Genomic DNA, 19,916 nt, shown 5'->3' on the forward strand with positions numbered 1-19,916 from the left:
AAAAAAACACTTAAAAGACCTGCAATAAAAATCGAATTCTTTAGATTGCAAACTTCCCGATGAGACCAAAACTAACCTCTTCGTCGCTGCTCATTTTTAGGAACTCAAAATTGTTCCATATTTTATCTTTTAAAAACAGTTTTTCTTTAACATTTTGATCCCAAAAAATCTGAAGTGGAGCAAAAATGACGCTAAAAGTGAACCAAATTGCACCCATATATCAAATGTTCATTAAAATTCTAAACTGCGAAAACTCCTTGAATAAAATAAATTTAAAAAAGTTTTTAAAGTTCAAAATCTAAGATTGAAGAGCTTTCTATTGATGCCACTCACGATTCTGTACGATGAATATATCGATCGGCTATAACTGACTGAACAAAAAAACTAATTTCAGTATATCGTTCCTACCTTCACTAAGTGGGATCAGAACAACTATTCAAAATTTAGGAAATTAAAGGAGCATTTAGTTCCCAACTAAGTGAGTAAGAACAAATGTTACTGGCTTTGATAGATTAATGATACAATACAACTAGTTGCAGTTTAAAGGTTTCGTAAGTTATTGGCCCAAAAAGTAATATAAGAATAGTAAATTTTGAAATTACAAGTTAATTGAAACTAGATTGTAATTCAGGTCGTGTCACTATTTTCCAACGTATCATGATATCTAACAGTTTTAGCATTTGTTACACCACCTATATACCAGGTTTATCCGTCCGTCTTCTAAGAAAACTGAACGCAGTTCTAATAACATTGTTGTCCTCCAAGAGGAGCTCTCAAAGAAGGGTATAAAAGCGATTCGATAAAAATTTAATATCAATATTTGAATTTGAATTTGAATTTCTCCTGTTAATTTATAAAGCACGCAGCTGATGTGGACACAGCGGAATCCACTATTAAAAATCCATAAATCCAAAGTTTCATCAGGAGTGGACGCTTGCAAATACTAACGTACCTTAATTAAGCGCCCAGATTTTAATTAAAGACAAGTTTTTTAACGTATCGTTTTGAATGATCAAGCTATATTGAAGTGCATTGACTAGTTTTTTAACTTTTATACAGGACATGGTCTCTTGTTCAAGCTGAGGTAGTATTTTTTGTTTCAGTAGAAAATTTATCAAAATTCTACCGTAATAACCCAGAGATGTCCGAGTTGAAATTCTTTTTATCGTTTTTTTTGTATAATGCGAGTGGTTTTCGAGCAAGTATTGTACGAAAAATTTTGATTTGCGGTCAAAATCTCATTCATCATTTTATTTGAACGTAACCCAAAGTATGATTTAAGGCTGAATGAAAGCTGATGTTTTATGTATAATTCACAAATTGTCAAAATTTTGAACTTGAATAAAGTATCAGAGATGGAGTCACTTGGTTTCCTTCTAAGACAATTCTCAAATTTTTTTGCCTTTGTAACCGTTCAATTTTTGAAGCTTATTGAACGTTGTTCCACCATAAATAAGAAGTCCATACTCAAAAATTGGTATCACCGTAGTTTTGTAGAACATCAAAACGGTGTTGCGACTGCAAGTTCTCCTTAGCCTTGCAATTATTCCGATTCACTTCATTAATTTTAAACAAATGGATTCCAAATGTGTTTCGAAAATTAAATTCGCGTCTAAAATTACTCCTAGATATTTGTATGTATTGCACTTCTGAACTTGGCATCTTTGAATGTTTGTGTTTGCTTTAATTTCAAAAAAATTCATCAAAAAAGTTTTTGACTCGTTTAAATCCAATTTATTTTGATGTAGCCAATGTGAAACTGAACGAATTTCAGTAATTAATTTCTCAGAGGTTGGTCTTCTTTTGAAAAGGAGGCTTGTATCATCGGCAAAAAAATACGGAGTGGATAATTTACAAGCGTTCACAAAGTCATTAAAGCACAGTATAAACAATACAGGACCCAGAACAGAACCTTGGGGAACTCCATTTTTTACTATTAGTTCTTTCGATATTCTATTTTTCCATTTAACACATTGTGTTCTTGATTTGAGATATGAAAAGAAAACCAGCTTAAAACCTGAGCCCTAATTCCAAAGTTTTCTAATTTTTTCAACAGCAGCGAGTGATTTACAGTGTCGAATGCCTTTTTCAAATCTAGGAAGATTTGGTTACGTTGAAATGAGCGTAAAATTTTCACCATGTTGACTTCGTCAATTTGTGGAAAAAACTTTCAATTTAAGCTGTTTATTCAAGTTTTTGTCGCAAAAATCTTTATCTTGGCGAAAATCAATAGCGGGGTATATCGGTATAATTCCTTGGGAAATGAAAATTTGGAAGGTTTTCTTGAACATCAAAACGTTCTGCTTAAAAATATGGAAACGGCAAGTATGAACAGATACTTATATTGAATTTTGAGGTGCCCATTAAATCGGATAATTTATATCATGGACCGCTTTTTTTGATTATGGAGGCTTAAGAGGTAGATAAAATGCGAGCATCAAACTTTAGTTTAGCCTGCTTCTTTTGAAAAACTGAGCCTTTCCGTAATGAATTGAGATTCTTGTGACTTTATAGAAAAATTCTACAATATCAAATTGTAAAAAATTAACCTTTTGGAAAATTAAAATTTTTCTTCAAGGAAAAATTTTGGTTTAGAAAAATGTTTGTCTGCAGAGAACTTTTCCACAATTGTTCAAAAAATGACAAACTTTGACGTTTTTCTGCTTGATACTCGATGAAAAAACAAAAAAATTGAAAAAAATCTCAAAGATGCATTGCCGTGTGTTGATACGCAGAACAACAGATCATTGTCAGTTCACTCAGCTGGTTTTGATTGGCCAAATTGAAATTTCTCCTGGTTTCGTTTTGAAATTGTGAAGTCAAAATGGTGTTTGTGTTGTTATTGCTGATGTTGTTATTGTTATCATTGTGGTTGTTCTTGTTTGTTCTTTTGAAGATCATTTTTGTGGTTCTTATTGTTGCCATTGTCGTCACAGAATACCTTAACAGCAAAAGACACAAACAAAAAACATAGCAGCACAAGTCCTGACGTACAATTCAAAGAATTTTCATTGAATTAACAGTAAAACTAAACCTAGAATGGAGTATGAGTGAATTGAGAAAACCATTTTAAAAAAGTTCGAAAAAAAGTAAGAAAAAAAAACAGAAAATCAATGTCAAAATGCCGCATGTGAAACAAAAAAACCACTAACGAGAAATGAAAATTTAATTCAAACAAAAAACTAGGCCTAGAATGGCTTTGAATGGATTGGGAAAACCATTTAGAAAAAAATCCGATCGGAAAAATCGAAAAAAACAGTAAAAATCAGAGTGAAATTGCCACATGTGAACAAAAAACCACTACCAAGAACCCGAAATTTTGTTCAAACACCGTTTTCTCATTCTACTTTAAAATTAGAGCGAAAAAAATTCACGCCGCAAAACCACTCGCTTTTTCGCTCCAATTACTGTTTCGGCGTGACCAAAATCACTACTCCAATTTGACTTCAAAAATCATGAAAATGTGTGAACAGATCTTAAAAAAACGACAGCGCCCCAATACAATTGAAATTCTTTGAATTGTAATAAGAACAGCAAGATAAATTAAACAAAAGGGACAACAATATGAACAACAGCAACAGTTGTTGCTGCTGTTGATGTTTTCGTCATTCTCGTCTAAGGTATTTCACTGATCTTAGATTTATCGGAGTTTTCTGGTTAAGGTTTTCTTTCTAAAGAATTGTTTTTTTTTCAGGTTCCCAACAGCCAGCCATTGATTCCAAATACCAGATAGGCCTGCTCATGCTGCATTAAGAAACGAGCTCTCAGTTACATTTAACTCTGAAAACCTCCCATCAGAGAATTTACATATCAGTTTTATTTAAATTTTTCCAGACGAGCTAATACTTTGATACAAAAGTGTTGAGATAGCTTTTTCATTTTCTCTTATAATGTGTTAGTGTTGTTGAACTGTTTGATCCAATTTTTTGGTTAAAATTTTTGTTAAATTTTTTCATCAAAAATGACACAAAACAAGCTTTTCTAGTGCACTTTGTTTACATTTGCCTAGTTAACGTATCTGAAAACTCCTGAAACAATCTCTGTTAAGTCCAAAGAAAGCTAGTTGTTTTACTTGTGGATTCTTTTCGAGGGATCTTGAATCAAAACTTTGTGCTAATTAAACTCGATAATTACGCAAAATGCATAAATTTTTTCTGAAATATTGACGTTTTTGTCAAATTATGTATAGTTATAATGTTACGTCTTCCTAATGGGCAAACGCCTATAAAAACCAATTTTCGGTTTAGTTGATGTTACTTAATTTTCAGAAAATTTCGGAGGGTAATCAGTTGATGTTTTTTTAAAATGTTTTTGCAATTTGTGCGTTTTTCTTACGTTAATTACAGAAAAGACCAACTCAAATCGAAGTGTGCTAATGACAGGTTCAACTGTCTTCCGATTGAATTTCAAGCAAATCCTTCTAATTTTTAGTCAAATTTTTTGGGTCGTTTTGACTTTTAAAAACGCATATTTTCAAATTAATCAATTGTTTATTAAACTTTGCGACTTTATCTCTTCCTTGGTTAACTTGGAGCTGAAGTCGGCAAAGACAAATCGTTTGGTCTTTCTAAAGGATTATAATTTAATATTTAATGCGCTTTTACGTTTTAAATAATGGTTTCTCTTTTTCTCGACTTTGTTTCTTTTTTATCTTAGTCTTTGTTGCTCGTTTTTTTAGTCATTTGAAAAATTCTGGATAATTGCAGGTCCTAGCAACTTCTTATGGATAAACGAAGGAACTTATTCTTAAGTTTTTGAAATCAAAAGTTTTACAGAAATTTTTTGACGTAACTTCTAAATATGTGTTTTGTCCTTCTGCTTCGTCTACTTGTTCTCAACTCTCATTTACTATAGGTCGCATTTTGTGGCCTTGAATAAACGCTTAATTGAACATACCTCTGGCTTTTGGTGCATTGCTTGTTGTTTTAACGGCTTTGATACCGGTTTATATTTTGATTTTTGTGGTTTATCGTTGTTTTTTTTAGGCGTATGACATATTATGAGCAATGAAAGATCTCATTGGTTTTTTTCTGTTGTATTTTGTGTCATTGAAATGAAATGATTTCGAAAAATGCAAAAGTGTTATTTGAATTATATTTTTTGTTACTTTTTTATTGTTTTCTACTCTCATTATCCAGTGGTCAAATTTTCTATTATCGGTGTTCAAAGAAGTTGTAGTTGATTATCTCTTTTAAACGAAATGTAACGTCTTCGCGCAATTTTCTTGCAAAATTTAAAGGAATTGTTACTTTTCGTCTAAAATTGTTTGTTTTTGTAAACGTACAACATAATCTGGACAATGACAGGTTTCCATGACTTCTTTTTGAGGTATGAATAAACATAAACCTATATAAAGATTTCATTTGATACTATTGGGTTTGACTATATGAAATTATTTGTTTCCATATAAACTTAAGCATATTTTTTTAAACTTTGTGCCGTTTTTGTTTTTCTTTGTCTACTTGTTACCGAGCCTCATCAAGGACTGGTCACTCTCTTTTCTCGTGAAGCACCAAGAAATTTCTTTATCTCTATTGATTTGTTGTTTGACATCCCTTGTTCACCGTGGGGAATGGATTGGAAAAGGTGCTGTAAAGTTTCTATCGGTCATAGCTTACCTGCTCGTTAGTAATTGATGATTTTTGGCAATCACCCAGTGGCCGAATGATAGGTTTTAAAATTAAGTAACACGCTATTGAATTCAAAATAGCATCTTTAGCCATCTTGAGGGTATCCCAGGTTGAGGTCCAGACCCAAATTTTCGTCTGATCAGACATTCCAGATCGAAAATATCTCTGATCAGACTTTCAGACCCAAGTTACCTCTGATCAGACTTTCCATATACAAAAAGTCTCTGATCAGATTTTTCAGACTGAAGGTGTTCTGATCAGACCATCTTCAGACCATGGTCCAGACTCAAATTCAGACCATTGCCCAGACCTTAATCAGACTATGATCAGACTCAAGTGCGCTCGAAATATTCTGATCAGAGAAAAATTTTACTTATGAAAAAATCTCCTAATTTTGCTATAATATATTCTTTTCATAAAAACTGATGTGTGCAGTATTTAATTTATCTACGGAAAAATCAATTATAAAAGTATTGCTAAAGAAAACAAAACCCAACTGTTGAGAAAAATTTTTGTTTTGTGTACTATTTAGTGTACGTTTCTGACTAAATGGATGAGTTTAGACAGCTTTCCACAAGAAACATCGTGATGTCCAGTTGATCAAAATTTCTTCTGAAGGGGACTTGCCTCTTCTATCATCTGGACTCCTTTTTTTCTGATCTGAGCTATCGGACTTTAGATGAGTCTCTGATCAGAACGCTGCTTTATGGCTGCCTCTTGGCAGAGCCAACATCTCATAGTTAAAAAAACAAAAAATGAAAAAAATAATGCGCTCAAAATGGTCCCTGATCAGAACCAATTGCGTTCGGAAACATTTCTGATCAGACCCAAGTGCGCTCGAAGAAGTCGCCTCTGATCAGACCCAAGTGCGCTCGAATCCGCCTATGATCAGACTTTTCAAACCAAATCGACCTCTGATCAGACCATCTCCAGACCATCGTCCAGACTGTAGTGCGCTCGAACTATCTTCCAGACCCTGTAATTTCGGTCTGGGAACACACGGGTGTGCGCTCGACTGGGTCTGATCATAAACCAATTTGGGTCTGGACCTCAACCTGGGATGTCATACCCACACTATACTACGACAAAAACGAAGCTCTGCTAAAATTGTCCAAACTTACTAAGCAGAATATTGATAAGTATGTTTTTTTCTTGATGCACTTTACTGTTCTTTACTCTTTTACCTCAATTATATCATCGATCCCTAATAATTGTATAGACAATGAATATTATGGTTTGTCCTACATCTGATTAAGCTAAACAATTTTTCTACGTTCTGACACTTTATTTTGTCGATTTTGTCGCAGCGCATAATGAGAAAAAATTTTTTCACGGGAGAGAGGGGCTCTCAGACTGAGGTCCCCGGACTTGATTCGAAATTGCAGGTAGAGTTACCTAAAAAATCTTAAAACTAATGTTTTCCGTGAAAACACCCGCAAATTTTAGGTAGGTTGCTGGCAAATTCACCTAAAAATCTCCTGAAAAAAGTTCTACCTGCAATTTTAATTCCTTCATGCAATCTGCATGTTGAATTTCCTGGAAATTTTTTCTCTCCATAGAAAATATAAATTTTGTTGGTCTTTCAATTGTCGGTATTTCAGTTGGACAAAGTCTGTTGGTTTTTCAATTAATCTAATGGCCCACCTCTGGCTACTAGAAGTCTTCTCAATTAGACTAAGTCCTTATTAATTCATATGAGAGCTTCTTCACGATCGCCCAAAAGTTTTTTAAATTACAATTGCTACTACAGAGGAAAATATTAGTTCTGTTGCAAATATTTCCTACATCACTTTCCCTAACTTTATTTTGTGATAAAGAAATCTTAGCCATGCAAACGCTTAAAAAAGAACTAGAGAAACAAGCTAAAACATTTTACCAACTGTAAGGATACTAGTTGATAAAATATAATAAATTCTACTCAAAATTGCATCTAGCAATTACTGTGTAACATTCTAATCATCCAATTAAAAATATTAGAGTCTTTTATCTCAGGGTTATTTTTTCAAGTTAAAATCTACATGCCTAATATAATACTCTTACTTTGAGTTTGCAGGTAATATCTAGGTAAATTGCACAAATAGTTTATGCAGGCAATTTTGCAGGTAGTATTACCTGCAATTTTGCCTACCTGAAAATGTTGCAGGTAAATTTAACAGGGCATTTTATAGAGTGTATTCTCAAAAATCTTGTGGGTCAATGTCCAGTTTTTAGTCTGTCCCAAATTAATTTTGTACTAAGTCTTCGTTCATTTTATTTAAAGTTGCTATAGGTCATGTTAAAAACTTTTTCTCTTTAAGTTTTTTACATGGGACCTTAGTGGGGGGCCTTCTCGGTGGCGGTCCTGTATAAGGTGTGTACATACCTATGTACATACCGAGCTAGCACTCAAAATTTTCAATATACGGGAAAAAATTGTCTCATTTGTTGGTTAATAAACTAACGGAAAGAATTTTCCGACATTCTTGATAATTCTAGCTATTTCTTGATAGTTCTTGCTTAATATTATGATTTCGTCCTAATTCTTGTTTTTGGGTGCTATTGAATCTTTAATACCCGGGTCGAGGAATTTGGCCAAAATTATGTAAGATCAGCTGCAACTAGCGTTGACAAGTCGGAAAATTCACCGCAATTTTCTTACATAATTTTGCGTTGAATGCGTTGAATTTAAAGACAAAAATTCAACGCATTCAGCGCAAAATTATGTAAGAAATGGCGGGGAATTTTCCAACTTGTCAACGCTAGTTGCCGCTGATCTTACATATTTAGCGTTGAATTTAGCGTAGATCTTACATATTTAGCGTTGAACTTACAAAAAATCATTGCGTAGAACTCTGGGTATGGGACTCGAACCTCTGACCTCCTGTTTACCTGTCGCCTCTTCTACCATTGCGCCACCGTACCTGGTTTTCCTTAAGAGCCGCAATCCTTATAAAGCGTAGATCTTACATATTTTGCGTTGAATTTAGCGTAGATCTTACATATTTTTGCGTTGATTTTAGCGTAGACCTTACATATTTTGCATTGAATTTAGCGTAGAACTTGCATATTTTTCGTTGAATTTAGCCTAGATCTTACATATTTTTCGTTGAATTTAGCCGAGATCTTACATAATTTCAACGTATTCAACGCATTTATCATGTGAGATGTACTGGGAAAAATTTAAAATTTTTTTTAGGTTTTGAAAAAAATTTGAATTCCTAAAATGGTCTGAAATGGTTTTTGCACCGTAAGAGAGCAAATGGTTATTTTTTGCTGACTTCATTTTTCGCAATTGTGCAGTATAGGGGTCGAAACAGTAAAAAAATTTCTTCGAAACACTTTTCAAAAAAAAACTTGAAAAATTTGAAATCTTCAAATGGTGTAAATTGGATTTTGCACTATAAAAGAGCACTAAAAAAAGATTTTTTCTGACTTCTTGTTACTCACCTTTGGAGTATAGTTTCGAAATAATGAAAAAATTAATTTTTCGAAAAAAACATGAAAAAATTTTGAAATCGTAAAATCGTCTGAAACGAATTTTCACTATAAAAGAGCACTAAAAAGCGATTTTTCTAACCTGTGCAGTATAGGGTCGGAACAGTTAAAAAATTAACTTTTTGAAAAAAAATTTGAAAAATTTGAAATCGTAAAATAGTCTCAATTGGATTTTGCACTATAAAAGAGCACTAAAAATGATTTTTCTCAGACTCGTTTCTCACCTTTGCAGCATAGGAGTCGATACATTGAAAAAAAATTGATTTTTCGAAAAAAAAAACTTGGAAATATGTAAGATTGGCGTTGAATGCGTTGAATTTATGTAAGATCTACGCTAAATTCAACGCTAAATATGTAAGATCTACGCTAAAATTCAACGCTAAATATGTAAGATCTACGCTAAAATTCAACGCTAAATATGTAAGATCTACGCCAAAATTCAACGCAAAATTATGTAAGATTGGCGTTGAATGCGTTGAATTTATGTATGATCTACGCTCAAGCGTAGATCTTACATAAATTCAACGCATTCAACGCCAATCTTACATAATTTTGCGTTTTTTAGCGTTGACACCTCGGCCCGGGTACTTGGTAGTTCTTGCAACGTCATGGTTAATCTTTCTTGGAAATCTTGCCAAGATCTTGTTTCTTGACACCCTTGGCAAAAATCTTGCAAGTTCGTACAGATCTTGATATTATCTTGCCATGTAAAATGGCAAGATCTTGACAAGATTTTCCATGATAAAGTATGTTTCTTATCAAGGCTATCAAGTTTCATTTCACTGGGGGTACGATAACATCATACTTTTTGGGCGTTCTTGTCCAGGCATGATTGCACTAATTGAAGGATTAGTTGAGGCTTTTTAAACCGTGATATGTTGGAAACAAACGTTAATAAAAAATGGATTCTTGATTTTGCGCAGAGACATCAGACCTATTATTTGAACTAAATTGGACTTTCTGTTTGATCTAATGCAAAACAAACTGATGTACTTTTATACTGGCCAAATGAATGTAATGGTTTTTGCTAATTAAAACTGCGATGGTAAAACAAAAGAAAGCGAGCGTTTGCTTTTATATCGTGAACATTTAAATTAAACATACCTTACCATAAACTCACAATATGTAATATCACGCAAACATTTGAGCTTAATAAGTCTATTCTACGTCGAATTGGTCTTTAAATCTTACTTGCACCATATAATACCATTCAATTTAAACGCATCGTAACTTGCAGAACATTCTGACTATGTTTTACTATAATAAAATGAGATTTGAGCTGTATTATTCTATGTAAACAGACTTGCTTACTATCATTTAATCTTGATTCTTTGTTTCGTTTTTGTCTCTTTATTTCGAAAGTGTGTCAATGTTTTGTGTCCCGATTTTGAATTGAAGTGCCAGATTTGACATCCTCTTTTTACTCTCAATTCACAGAAGAGGAAAATATTTTCAGCTTTTACAATTCGGAACCAGAGATACAGAAAGGTAAAGTAACGACAGGACAGGAGCATTTGCCAGGTCGAGGTGTGCGTTAATAAAGAAGACCCATCCAGACGATAATCAGTCATCGTCAGACTTTGGATCGGCTCGATTTACATACCTGCTCGCTCAGCCATTATCAGACTTCGTACTCGTTCTTCGCCCGGGTCATCGATCATACAACTTTCTTGGATTTTGTACTAGGTCATATAAGATTCTTAGTAATCGTACTAGGTCATATATGATTTGTATGATTTCTTGGTAGTCATACAAGGATCATACAAAAATTTTCAAATGATGCCTCGGAATTTAAAAAAATGTAGTGGGTTTCAGAAGCAACAAATAAAACTGTATATGGCACTTCTGTAGGTTAAAAAAAAGCAAAAAAATGAAAAAAATAAATGCTTTGTGATCATACTAGGTCATATATGATTTATATAGTTTTTTAGTACTCATACAAGGACCATATAGAAAAAGCGTAGGTGCTCGTTCAGGTTATGGAAAGAAGGCTCCCGCATGCTGAAAAAGTTCAAGATCCAAACTTTGCCTCGTGTGCGTTTATGAAAATTGCAAACTTCAAAGAAGCTTACGATGAAGACTTTTCTTTGTGATGCTTAGACTGTCCATGGGTTAAATTTGTTCTAGTTCGTTTCTAGGTCTGATATATCCAATAATAAGTGATTTGGTTTCATAAATAGCTTAGACACTAAAGAAAGTTAAGATGACTTAGCCGAGTCCTCGGCCGATAATAGTTTTGAAAAGACCGTCCTCGACAATATTGGCATTAAAATGATCATGCTCGGATTGCACATAATTTGTCTCGACTTTATAAATCATCCTCGTCTTTGGCTCGCCGATCAAAAACATCCTCGACTTCACCTCAATTTGAAATCACTGCCCAGAACGAGGTGTGCCTTAATAATCAGACGACCCATCCCGAAGATAATCAGCCATAATCAGACATTAGATCGTTTTCCATTATTTCATTAGTGCTCATTTTTACATCGTTTTTGATGTTGCCTTGATCAGACCCATGCAGACGATAAGCAGCCGGGATCAGATTGATGTCGTTTTACATTCCTGCTCGATTTCAGCTCGTTCAAGTTATGGAAAGACTCCCGCATACTGAAAAAGTTCAAGATCAGAATTTGTCTCGTTTGCGTTTATGAAAAGCGCGAAATTCAAAGAAGCTAATGATGAATACATTAAAAAAATTTTTATGATGCTTAAATTGTCCATGGGTTAAACTTGTTTCAGTTCGTTTATTGGTCTGAATCAAAAAAATTTAAGATTTCAGAAAAAATATTCAATTAAGGAAAAGCCAATTGTAGAAAGCATAAGAATAAACTCAATAGAAATTTCATAACCAGATTGCGCTAGTTAAGTCAAATAATTTAGGTCAAGTTAGACAAGTTAATTAGGTGTTTGAAAAGAGCGTTCTTTCGTAAAGTGTTATTGTTTTGAAGGCGCCAGAGAGGGTAGTTGAGTGATATCTCTTAAACAAACAAATTGATGAACAAATGCATATTGAGCTGTCGATATATTTTGATTAATTAGCAAAGTTTTATTTGAGCATCAGGCCAAAGTCGAAATGAGGGATTTAAATTTAGACGAAAACTAGAGAGCGATGATTTGAAGTGAACTAGATATTTTGATCAAAATTGGAATTTCAATTCGAACCAAATTAAAGTGTGATTTTGAATTTGCAAAATTATTGGCAACTCCAAACTTGTTACACTCGACTTTTTAAGTTATATTCATCATTGGAATCTAAAAATTTTTGGGGATGCTCCCCTGATGATTGTGCATATATAATAGGGATGCGCGCAGGTTACACCTTTTTGATCTGAGTTCCTTAAGTAGAGTTTTATTGATTTAGAGTAAATAAAAAGGCAATTTATCAGTTTTTCGAAATACCACCAAGCCGATGTTTCCCGCACCCCCCCCCCCCCCCCCATGGAGGTTATATTAAGCGGACGTTTACCAAATTTTAATGGCATGTACACCCAATGGTCCTCTCAGGCTGGTATCCCTTTCGGGCCAATCCGACCACCTAACTCCGAGCTATTAACACCGGAAGTGGCGTGATTTGAAGGTTTTCGATATTTTGAGCGAAAAAATGACTGTTCGGGTATGATATTAGAGTAACTAAGGGTTGCAATGGGTATTAAGTCCAGAGTAATGTAGCAGATGATCAGTGGAAGGGTTTAGGAAGTTGTGGGAGAAATTTATTAGCATTTTGAAATAAGAATAGGCAGTTTTCACTAAAAATAGTTAACACTGAAATTGAAATGGTAATTTCTCTAAAAGTTGAAATCGGACTGACCTGAAATTTGGGGGATAGACTAATTTGGGTACGGGGAATCCAATTTTGAGGTCGGATTTGACCCCACCCCAACCTGCACGGAAGTAGTGCACGCCCGTGCTGCGGAACGTAAAATTTGAATTGCTCGTGGAGTATTGGTAGTAACCCTATGATTTTTGGAGGGTTAGCGTAACTTTTCAAGGGCTTTCGATTGGTGATATTTTCATTCCCAAATTCCGACCGGAAGTTGGTGCTTCGGGACGACCCGAGTGCCGAAAACCGGAGATTGGCCTTTTTGAGCGACCGAATGACTTTGAAATGGTAATAACATGACAACATGAGACATTTAGTGACAAAAAAATAACCACCCCGGTCAATTTTGACGAACTCGGATTTTTCGGGTTTCGGCACCCACGACTAGTTAAAAATTTTCAAATTGCAAACGACTCGCAATGGCTGATCCGTTGGTCATGAAACTTGGCACGCAAGTTGGTGGCACCCTATAGTTACTAGAAAACTTTACCCGAAGACGTTTTGACCACTATTTCGCAAGTTATAAAGTTCCGAAATTTGGGGTCATCCGGGAGGTCGATGAAAAGTGTGCGCGGTCATTGCTCGTGTTCGTTTGGGAGTAAGATGATAAAATTTGGTGGGTAGTTGTAACTATGGTAGGACTTTCCGCGCCAATAATGATTTTTACCAAATAAACCCCTCATTTTGGAGGAGTGACCTTTGATTGACTCCTAGAGATCAAATTTTGGGCTTTTACGAATATTAGACTCTTCGGCAGTTTTTAACTGGGGAATTGCATGAAATAGTTTCAAATTTGGAAATTACAATTGATTTTTTTGTTTAGGGTTGAGTTTAGTTATTTATTCAACACTTGATTTTTGACAGGGATTGATTGCAGCTAATTAATTTTATAGCGGAAATAGAGGTTAAACAACTTTTCAGAGTAACCTTCAATGTCTACTAAGCAAACACTGATTGACATGCCAAGTGCAAATAAGAGATAAAGTGGAGTGGATTTGTTTACATAAGGGTCCAAAGGTCGTGTACTTAAGATAAGAAGAAAATTGAACAATGGTTGGTAGCAGTTGAATGACAGAGCAGAATTTGATATTGGTTTATTTGCATAGCAAACAAAGCCCTCCTACAGAATGCGACAGGTTGCAAGTGTAAGTTGCAATGTTTACTTAAGAGATTAAGGTTTGTTTGCTTAAGATAAGAGCGTTTTGGTTGAGTATAAATTGAAGTAACACACAGAGGAGAGAGAGAGAGAGAGGGTCGAAACAATTTGCTGAGACACAGCAGAAGTTGGACACAGGAGAGATTTTTTGCACAAGCGACAGAAAGCTTTGATTTAGTGGGACTAAACTTTAAAGAGATTTAGAGTGAGATTGAACTTTTGAAGTTTGTAATTGCAAGACCAGTTGGGATACTGTGAGCTGTTTTGATCTAGTTCATTTGGGAAGTGAACCACGGATATTGGTATTATTATTTTAATTAATATTATAAATTGTCTTGAATTTGTCTTTTTCATTGATGTGCAAGTAATTCTCTTACATTCGTTATCCATATAACTAGAATTGATATTACGAGCCCCATTGTGAATAAACTTATTTCAAGGCAATCTAATTTGCAACAGCTTACAAGAGTGGAAGAGGGGAAATCGCAGAGTAACAAAGTAACGCTTGCTTCACCAATTCAAAACTTTTGGTTTACTTTATTTGATCGATCTTCTGGGCGACAGAGTCCCCTCACTGTTGAGCCTAGCAGAAATTCAGAAGACGACACCAATACTAAAAGTATTGCTATTTAAAAAGAAGTCAAAGTGTCGAGAAAATAATTTACTTAGTATGCCATTATTGATCTATGTTTATGACTCGGCATATAAAATTAGACACTTTTCCATGAAAAAAACGTCTCGATCTACAGTTAATAATATTTTTTTAAAACGAAGACCGGCACTTGCTATCAGCTGGAACCATTATTTTGAACGTGTCTTCGATCAGGACGCTGCTGTATTGTTGCCTCTTTGCAGAGCCAGAATCTCTCAGTGAGAAAACAATTAAATGAATATTAAAACAAAGTGGAAAAAAATGAAATAGTTTCTACCTTAAAAAGTTTCTGATGAGACCCAATTATGCTCAAAATTTTGTCTGATCAGACCAGTGGGCGCTCGAATCCACCTTTGAGAAGAAAAGTTCCAGACCATTGTCCAAACTAAATTGCGCTCGAAAACTTTTAAGGACCGTGTAATTCGAACGCAACATGCGCGGTCAAATATGGACTGATCAGAGGTCTAGTCGGCCTGGACACATTGACTTTGATGCTCAAATTGAATTTAATTACAATATACAAGTAATCGCCAATGTTTATAAAAACTTAACAATTAAGTGCAATTTATTTAGAATTTATGGTGCAGTTCTCTTTGAAAATCGAAACAGACCGATTGGATCTCAACAATTAAAAAAAGCTAATTCATCAAATTAAAATTTGACGTAAAAGTGTTCTCCTCTCTTTCACTAGTATTTAATTTTTGTGAAGCCCCTTTAAAAATGAATAATGTTATAGAACTTTTTCTTAATCCTGCAGTAAATTAAGCAAACTTTTTAAACGATTAAAATATCATTTTGCAAAAAAAATTTAATTGAATTTAGAATATTGATGTTTGTTTTCATGTAGTCCTAGTTACAGTCATATAACGCTGGCAGGGTACCCTCTGCATGCGCTTAAAATCGGTCTGCGTCATAAACGAGGACCTCAACCTGGGTTTTCTTTCTCGCAAGTTAAGTAAACTAATTTAGTGACTGTGTGTTTTTTCTCTTAAAGCGTTAGACGCTATCAATTCTCACAACTTAAGCTGCACGTTCTGGAAAATGAGCAAAAAAATTGAGCGTTTTTCGCTTCAATTTTTCGAATGCTGACTTTTCATCGAATGTCTAATCTCAATCAAGCTTTTTTTTAAAAGCAATTCTCAGATTGTGGGCTTGTGAAAATTAACCCAATAAATCAAGAAATATTTTGAAAAGGGACATTGAAAGCTTGCAAAGCTTGACAAGACAGTATAGTCTATCTCAAAATGATGTTTTAGATGGCAACAGAAGGATTTGAAGCCACAGTCACTATCAAAGATGCCTGTCAAGTGATTGATTCACTCAACATCGGCATGACAATTCCCCCCTCATTACAACCCCCGGTGGAATTACATCACTTCTCAATCGCCTATTGGCCCAATAGTGATCAGTCTTACGAGAATCCTGCTTCAATTATGATTGCACTTGCTGAGCTGAACAAAGAAATTGAGGTTTGTTGCGCTATGCCTTCATGTTTTTATATAGACTCAGAATAAGCTTGATAGAGAAAAATTTCGTAGATGGAAAATTATTGGCTTTTTGTTATCTTCATTCACATATCTCATGATTCGACCGTGGCCGAGACCGAGTGTTGCTCTTCAAGATTTTGCATGATCTTGCAAACAAATATCAATCTTGCAAGATATTGCAAAACGATGCTAATCTTGATCGGTGTTAATCTTGCATGATGATGCAAAGCGATGTTAATCTTGCATGATGTTGCAAAACTATGTTAATCTTGCAAGAATCTTGAAAGATTGACATCCGAACCCGACGCGGTTTCTCTGCTACAAAAATAGTTTTTGTTTTTTATATTCTCTGTGTACTCAATGAGTTCTTTTCGTCGCCTTTTGTGCAACATCCTGCATGATGTTGCAAAACTATGTTAATCTTGCAAGAATCTTGAAAGATTGACATCCGAACCCGACGCGGTTTCTCGGCTACAAAAATAGTTTTTGTTTTTTATATTCTCTGTGTACTCAATGTGTTCTTTTCGTCGCCTTTTGTATAATATCTTGCATGATGTTGCAAAACTATGTTAATCTTGCAAGAATCTTGAAAGATTGACATCCAAACCCGACGCGGTCTCTCTGCTACAAAAATAGTTTTTGTTTTTTATATTCTCTGTGTACTCAATGAGTTCTTTTCGTCGCCTTTTGTATATTATCTTGCATGATGTTGCAAAACTATGTTAATCTTGCAAGAATCTTGGAAGATTGACATCCGAACCCGACGCGGTTTCTCTGCTACAAAAATAGTTTTTATTTTTTATATTTTTCTCTGTGTACTTAATGTGTTCATTTCGTCGCCTTTTGTATAATATGCAGACTCAATCAATAATACAAGCTTTTTTAAAATTCCTTTTCAAATCGGTATTGCTTTGTGGAAAGATCGACAACGTTTAGATATCTGGAGCTACAGTCTTGCGGGGTTACCGCCTACTGTAGCCCATTAAGAGAGTAACACAAATACTCGTGACTAATCGTATTGTTATCTGGCATAATAAGAGAAAGATTTAGTTTGTTTTTAGAGTCGATTCGGCGGTGAAAATTAAAAAAAAGTGTTCTACAGACAGATTACCAACAAGAAACTAACAAAAACGATCCGATCAATCGCAAAACGAACTTAGGGGAACTTAACATAGGGGTAATTTAGCGGAATTTGCACTATACTTTCATCAACTGCACAGCAGAATGCAATTATGGATTGCCTTGCCGCAGTTTCAAACCATAACTGCTCAATTTAAGTTTTTGGTTAAGCGTTAATTGATCTTTCCGAAAAATAATATGAGCTTCGATTTTGTTCCAGATTCAGAAGAAAGTAGTACAATATTTGGACGAGGCGCAAGAACACGCGAAGAATCTGTACACGTGGAGATCTCTGATGAGACTGTTTGTGATGGGCAGACCGAACCTCACTGAGAAGACAGACGAAAACAAAGCAGCACTCACTAGTTGCTTACAGGTTACTTAAAAAAATAAATAAAATCAAAAAATTGTTTGAAAGAAATTGTTCAAATATTTTGAAATTTTTTGGCATATCGCATATTAATGTACTCTTAGAAGTGTAAATTTTAATTCCTACGTGTGCTCTGTTGAATACGCACTCGCAAAACTTTGGTCAATTTTCTTTTCCATTTCACTGTTTTTGAATGGTTTCGAGTCAGTTACTGATGATGACTCTAGATTTTGAAGTCACAAATAATGAAGGATAGTCGCTGTGCTGCACTTACTTCTTCACAGTCAATTCGCAGCTCTTTTTTTAATCAATTTCTTTATTTCACTGGAAGGAACACTAAAAAACGAAACAACAGACAAGAGAACATCTCTAAAGCAGTTTTTCAACATGTAAGACAGTTTTATCAAGTAAAGAATTTATTTTTACCAACCAACAAAAAACGAGAGCCAGAAATCAAACAACAATGTCTTTATGTAACAACTTCCTTGACATAAAGCCTGTGTGGCCTTTTTTAATTCCCATTAGAATTAAATGTCTCAATTTAGACCTATAAATGGGTGTATAAGTGACTAAAATGACCTTTGCACGTTCTGATAATTCTAAAAATGAAAATCCAAAATCAGACCAAAAGTTAATTAGAGATCTGCTAAACTAGATAATCACGAGATACGTTAGGAGCGACGTAAATCATGTTAGCACATGGAACTTGTCAAATGATTGATCTAACAAATTCGTTATCAAGGGATATAAACGGAAAAATACAAACGAAAACCAGAAAAAAACGAAAAAAAAAATAACAAACTTGAGTTTTTTTTGGCAAAAAGTAGGTAGCGAAAAAATTGTAGAAAAAGTTACTCGTCTTTGGTAAACAGGACTTGTAAAAAAAGACAAGTAACGGAAAGTTAGCCAAAATCTTTTTTGAAAAAAAAGTCCTCAAATTTTTTTTAAAAAAAACACACAATGCTAAATTGACATTGCAACCAGAATTTTACCAATCAACGGTAGCAAAAAACTAACATCTTTTCTCAGTTCCATTAAGCAAGAAACTGACAAAAAAACTAATTCACGTAAACTAGAGCAGACTACAGAAGGGAAAATTCGGAAAAAGCAAAAATTTTCGTCAATAACATATGTTCTTTTGGTAAGCAAGATAAGGTATAAATTGGAGCCACTAACTTTTACGAGTACGGAATCCTGGGATGGCGGATCAGACATGTTATTATTGACACAAAGAAATCACCCAACAAATAACAGCAATTACTAGTATATCACCAAATTTCACAATTCATTTAAACAGAATTCAAACTCAACAAACCAATAAAAAAACAAAAACAATTTATTTACTTGAAATACACTGAGAAGTAACTAATTATATGGTTAATTCGATAAAAAATAATAGTGAGATCATAACGTTTTCAAAAGTCTTCATTTCTTTTTTTAAGAAGTTTATAATCCATTAGCTATCTTTGCAGACCTCCAGAAATTTAATTTATGCCTGCTTAAAAAACTAATTGGACTTGTCAAAAATCGATCTAAGTGATAAGATAGTCAAAGTTTTTATTGTTGAATCTTAATTTTTTTCCAAAAGTCCAACAAATGAACAAGCGGCATTTAAATGTCAACATGGCAACATTAAGTATCGATGGAAAACAGAAAAATGGTCTGAATTGCTTCCAACTATTTAACTATTTCGAACTTGATGAATGAATTTAAAGGCAGAGACAACAAAATTATAAAGATAAACTCCATTATATCACTCAAATCAATCAGTATCAGCGTCTAACAATCTTTTAACTGTAAACATAGAATACTCATAGAGTTCAGACCACAATATTGGCTCACTATTAAAAGTCGAGCGTCCTTAATGTAACGAGAAAAGGCAAAAACAAAACTAAAATTGCCATCTGCGAAAAATTCAGTCAAAAACGGATAAACTACATGCAAATCTAAATCTGTTTTAATTCTAAAAAAACGGCAATGATGCAAAAAATAGTCTAGTTATGGCGTCATACCTCCTAAAACTGAAAACTGTTGAATATATTAGACACAGTTGCGCCAAAATTAGAACAAATTGGACAAAAATAACCATGAACGTGAACAAAATCTCTCTGAAAACTCAGATATTCGCAATAATTTTGAACTTCGATAACTAATTGCAAAAGGCATTTTTTTAAAAAAAAACTCTAATTTTCTCCTTACCGCCTGACG

The sequence above is a fragment of the Convolutriloba macropyga genome, chromosome 12 (assembly GCF_964194025.1).
Source record: "Convolutriloba macropyga chromosome 12, txConMacr16.3, whole genome shotgun sequence".
NCBI lineage: Eukaryota > Metazoa > Xenacoelomorpha > Acoela > Convolutidae > Convolutriloba > Convolutriloba macropyga.